This window comes from Ursus americanus, chromosome 9 (assembly GCF_024610735.1).
Source record: "Ursus americanus isolate L20-20 chromosome 9, mUrsAme1.1.p, whole genome shotgun sequence".
Classification (NCBI taxonomy): Eukaryota; Metazoa; Chordata; class Mammalia; order Carnivora; family Ursidae; genus Ursus; species Ursus americanus.
Window position 1 is genome coordinate 10,084,619 of NC_142135.1, and position 6,000 is coordinate 10,090,618.

The 6,000-nt window shown below is 42.2% G+C and overlaps 1 long non-coding RNA gene across 1 annotated transcript in view; it reads right to left on the reverse strand.

Moving 5' to 3' along the window:
- Positions 1-5,211, reverse strand: part of LOC148109411 (uncharacterized) — a 39,006-nt gene extending 33,795 nt beyond the window's left edge. The window contains exon 1 of the long non-coding RNA XR_015725682.1: positions 5,092-5,211. This is a non-coding gene — a long non-coding RNA (uncharacterized LOC148109411). The remainder of the gene's footprint in view (positions 1-5,091) is intronic.
- Between the last annotated feature and the right edge of the window lie 789 nt (positions 5,212-6,000).

Sequence of the window (6,000 nt, forward strand, 5' to 3'; positions counted from 1 at the left end):
TCTAATCTTAAGGCATCTCCCAAGCGTGTGCTATTTAAGACCCTGAGGCCTCATCGTCTTATTCCTGCCCCAGTGTGGCAATCAGCTCTACGTGGCCAACAAGTCCATTACCAGACCCAATCTCACACACGCGCTTCCTGTGTTGTGCTCTAGGACTTCTGGGTACACTTTAGTCATACACCCGTGCACCTTGGAATTGAAGAGCAGGTAATGCTCTGTAGGGCAAACCTTGACCAATAGGAGAGAGAACTACTGAATAAATAATTGACCTTCCCTACTTCCCAGCTCCAAGGACTGTCCTGAGAGACATCTCCTCTGAGGATAGTCCCAGAGGATCAAGACATCAGTCATACTTAGTGTTGTCTAGCTTGATATTGGCTCTCCCTCAGGGTAGCTCCTGCTCCTTCCCAGCCTCACCATCCCCCTCCGCTCCTTTCCTCACTTTTGCTCCCCGGAGTTGCATTCTTAATAAAGTAATACAGCACACAAGCCTTTGCCTAAGGCACTGCTTTCTGGGGCACCTACCTAAGATATTATATATCACTGCATTCTCATGTTACTAATTTACCAAATTCTGTCTGCCTTGGAGTCTTCATATGCCTGGAATATACATCTCCACCCCACTTCACCCTTTACTCTTTTTCTGTCTATAGGTCTCAACTTAAATGTCACCATGATGTCCTTACCCATCTGACTTTCAATACCAATCTGTATTCTCCTATGCACTGCCTAGGTTTCCTTCATGATACCTACAGCTGTTAGTAACCATAAACACATATGTGTGAATATTTGAGTCATGTGGGTTTCCACCTTAAACACTAAGATTCATGAAGACAGTGTCTTATTATTTCTGTATGCTAGTGTCTATGGTAGTGCCTGGTATATCATAACTGCCCAATAAATATTTACTGAATGAAAGAAGTGAATGAATAAGTGTGCTCTCTCATTCTTTCATGACTTCTCCTCTCCAGGGCCCAGCACACATAGGATTGAGTCTGTAGGGATGGGTGCAGATAGCAGAAACATATGAATGTGGTCACTTTTTATTACCTAGAGTAAGCGCTGGCTTGCTGGCCAATAGATTTATGGAGTAAGACCAGCCACCTGTTCCCTCTCTCTTCAAGCACACCAAAGATACATTCTCTGGAACTCCATCAGTTAAGATGTAGGGAGAAGGTACGTATTAGACTCATTTGAATCCCAGGATTTCGAAATTGAACACTCTGCATCATGATGCATCCATTACACTTCTTGCTGTGGTGATGGGTGAAATCAGCTCGCCATCTTTGGTGGATGCCCGGTTCACATTTGGCATTTACTGTCCTTGTTCTTCTTCTTGTTCTTGTTTAAGATACATTCAAATTCCAAACCCTCATAACTGGATAATACAGAGGGGGAGGGGATGTTGTCTGAGGATCACATTCTTTCTTTTTCCCCCTAAATGGCTTATTATTATCTTAGATAGTTAGAGGAAAGCACTTTTCCTTTCTCAGGACACATTGGAGTAGAAAAACATAACTCAGCAAAAGAAATATCCTCACTGAATGAAAGGTAAAAATGAATTCAATGTGATAAAATTACCATCAGCTGAAGGTATTTCCCTCATTCACTATTTTACCCTACGGTTTTTCCTACTAACTCATTGTTCATTCACGCATTCACGAAGGCTGGGTGTGGTGCTCGCAGCCAGGGACACAATGATAAAATAGTGCATCTCCTCAGACAGGAAGGAAAACTATCGTGTACAGTAAAGGTAAAATGTAACAAATCCTGTAATACCAAAGCAACAGGATGCCACAGCAGCAGGTAAAAGCCTCTAGAAAGTCTCATTCGGTCATGGAGAGATATCTGCCACTTTATGACTCATGGAGGCTCCCAATAGCGAATCCTGTTTTCTTTCTAATTAAAGGTTTAAGAATTCATGTGATTCAGAAGCTGAATGGCAAGTCTCATGTTGAAAACACAAATTTCCAGAAGTGAGTCTCAAATATCGGAGTATTAAAGAACCAACTGAAAAATGTGTTAAGTATGTATGTTCCTGGGGCGCCTGGGTGGCACAGCGGTTAAGCGTCTGCCTTTGGCTCAGGGCGTGATCCTGGCGTTATAGGATCAAGCCCCACATCAGGCTCCTCCGCTATGAGCCTGCTTCTTCCTCTCCCACTCCCCCTGCTTGTGTTCCCTCTCTCGCTGGCTGTCTATCTCTGTCAAATAAATAAATAAAATCTTAAAAAAAAAAAAAGTATGTATGTTCCTGCCGTCCTCCACACCCAGCCTCCTGAGCTCAATCTCACAGATGCTGACTCAGTAGGACTGCTGTGAGCTCCAGGAATCTGTGTTTATAAAACACCCCAGCTGATTCTAATGATGACGAAGACATGGCAAGAGTCATAGAAACATTGGTTTAAGGTACCTGCTATTAAATATTTTTTAATTCTTTTTTCTTACTTGAAAAAGAAATTCTGTGCCCTCCTTACTACCCGCACGTATTGCATGGTGCCCTGGGTGTTATACGCAACTAATGAATCATGGAACTTTACATCAAAAAACAGGGATGTACTGTATGGTACATAACATAATACAATAAAAAAATATTATTATAATAAAAAAAGACAAAAAAAGAAAAAGAAATTCTGTATCTTTGCATCCTTTTTTCAATGCAGCATTTTGACTCATCCTGTCCTAAAGGATGACTCGGTCAAGAAATGATGAGCTTACTGTAATAATATTGCCATTTCTATCTCACTTTATAATTTATAAATTAATTCATCCACTATTATTCATTCATTCATCAAACATTTATTGAATGCTTTAAGCAGCACCAGGTTTTATGATAAGCGCTGGGGATTCAGAAAAGAATTCCTTAAGCTCATACGTAAAGTTCGTACAGGTGTATGTCAGTAAGCAGGTGCAGCGCCGTGTTCCTGGCACTGTGGATAAGAAGAAGGGAGGCATAAAAGAAGAAAGGTTCAGCTTTTTCTCAGGGGTGAAGGGAGAGGCATGTGTCAGGAGTGACTTCTTGTTTTCTTAGTAGTAATAGTAGTAATAGCAGTAGTAGTATTTTTATTATCTTGGCAAAAGCATAGTCAGTATCAGGGTCGTCCTATGATGTTTGGGACTCTGCACAAATATTTTTGGTGAGAATTTTTTTCTATACATGCAATTTGATTAAAACATACATTATAAAGTTAATAGGCCCACATGAAGCAGAGCATTTGTTTGGTGAAGATTTAGAATAATGGGTAGAGGAGGGATGGTTATGCATTTGCTTATACTCTAATCATGGCGCGTTGAGATTCTTCACAGAACCTGGGCACCATCTCTTCATATTAAGGTGCAGGAGCCATCTCACTGTGTTCTTTATCATCAAATGTGCCATTCTTGCAAATTGCATATTTCCCACCACAAGAAAAGTGTAGCATACTCATAATGTCACGGCTCTTTGGCACCTGTCTGTGTTGAAACAATACAGACCCTCTTGCATCTGTAGCTTTGTAATATCATTACAACCAGTTACCAGTTACAACATAACTCATGATACAATATCTTCCTTTTAGCCATCTATGGATACTGGCTTCCAGTTACTCTCCAAGGTTGTTACTGCGTTTTGGCAATCAAGACTACAGAGGCCAGCTTACCCAGAGTATGCAGGAAAATTTGAACAATATTTTGTTTTATGACCATGTTACATTAACAGAATTTTGTAGCATAAAGGTAGAACAATATATCTTCCAAACTTATACCTTCTCTTGAACTTCTAAGGCCATAATGACTGCATACCTAGAATGTGATCTCTTTTAATGGTGACCACACTCCTGTCTCCTATACACATACTGCCACCAGCAGGTAAGAACGTGGGTGGAGCAAGAAGAGCAGACCAATGAGCGCAATAAATGTCTATCCTTTGTCCAGAATGATTTAAGACCAACCCTTAAGATAGCACCACCTAACTGCATGGATCAGAGAAAAGAGAAGCAACAACTGATATTACAGAGAAATGGTCTCCAAAGATCATTCAACTGGTTGAATGGTCAACTCCTGAGGACTGCCTAACACATGACACAGAGCTAGTGATGGGGGTGGGTGGCCGCTCCAGGTGTCAGTGGCAGTGAATACAGGGTGAAGAGCACATACCTCTCCCCCAGCCATCCTGAGGTGCCGTAGAGAGGAGGTAGTATCATGGCTGATAGATGAGTGAGAGCTGACCCAGTGCAAGCCCAAGGCTTGGCAGTGAACCCTTGTTAACCCAGTGTTTGCTCAGAGCCCTGAACTTGTCTCATGCCTGGCATGAGTGAGAGTCACTGCAGATCATTCTGGCAGCTCAAGCTTGCCCCATTCTATAAAAGAAAAATCACACTGACCTATGGGACTGATGTGCTCACCAGGCCATTCTCCTGGAAGTGGGGCCAGTTGCTACAATTGCCAATTAGGTACAAATTCCAGAGCAATTTGGGACATTTGGTTGACCCCACACAGGGACGATGGTCAACGGTTCTCTGAGGGAGAGAAATGGGGACCAAGGTCCACACATGTCCTGCTCTGGGATTAGGGTCCCCTGTCTGGGTTACACTATTGACCTTAGCTGCTTCCAGACACTGGAAGGGGACTTAGAACACTTTGAGGAAGCACTCCAAAGCCCTGGGCCCACTGAGGCACCGGGTTTGGGCAGAGGCCCATTTGCCAGAGTCTAAGGGTGGTACTTAATATTATTACTGTTACATTACAAATAAACAGGTTTAAGAGGCCAAGTGACTTGCTCTGAATCGTACAAATAATTAAGGGAATAAACGGAATGAAATCTAGTTTTCAAAGCTCCCAAACTCAAAGCTCCAAACACATGCTCTTTCCTGCAAACATCCAATTAATTTAACATCAGCCCAATCATGCAAAATCTGAAGAATAATTTATTGCATACAGAAAATTTTCCTGCATGATAGAAGCCAAATTAAAATGGACTTTTATTGACTGTCTCAGATTATGCGAGACAATGTGCCCCTCTGAAGGCAAGGACGCTAATGATTCTTTAAACACATTTTATGCCTGTGCAGCCCTTAACTTACAACATTCCTGGGGGCTCAGTCAGACAACACTTACCATTTTTACTTCTCAGCTGGGAAATATACTGTTCAGAGAATTTGACTGCTCTCCCAGGTCTTACACCTTCCACTGGTGGGCTTGCTGTTCTGACCCAGCCTCTTCTACTCCACAGCTCAGGCTCTGCTTACCGAGTCTCCCTGAGTATCTTAACCATTTCAAACAACCTGTTACTCAGCATTCTTCAGGTTTAATTATTACTGATTACTATTCTCAGTTTCCTCTACTTTCCACTCACATCCTGCTCAGAGCGAGTTACTATGGAGACATGACATATTATTGGTCTCTCTGTAGGATAGTGACCCGGCATATTTAAAAATGTTCTGGGTTCCTTAGCAACTCGACTGGCATTATCCGCCTTTGCCTCGCTGAGCTGTTCTTTTGCTGAAGCAAATGAAATGTGGATCGTGGCTAGCTTCCGGGGACGGTAATGGAGCTGTTAGAAAGGAAGTGAGCATTACATGCATCTAATATAGACTCCATTCCATCAAATGCCTGCCCTCTGTCCGCTGGAGCATTTTTGAAAATGACTAACAGTGATGAAATAGGAAACTAGAAGATTTAACCTTCGAAACTTTAATTCCCGTCACTTGCTTTGCTGTGAACTTTGAATGTTATTAAACTCCCCCCCCCCATGGACTCTGGGAAACAAACTGAGGGCTTCAGAGGGAAGGGGGGTGGGGGAATGGGATAGGCCGGTGATGGGTAGTAAGGAGGGCACGTATTGCATGGTGCACTGGGTGTTATATGCAAACAATGAATCATGGAACATTACATCAAAAACTAAGGATGTACTGTATGGTGACTAACATAACATAATCAAAATTAAAAAAAAAAACTCCCCCCCGAATTTCAGTTTCCGTATATCTAAAATAGAACATAAGATTGTACCTCCCTCATAGACATTTT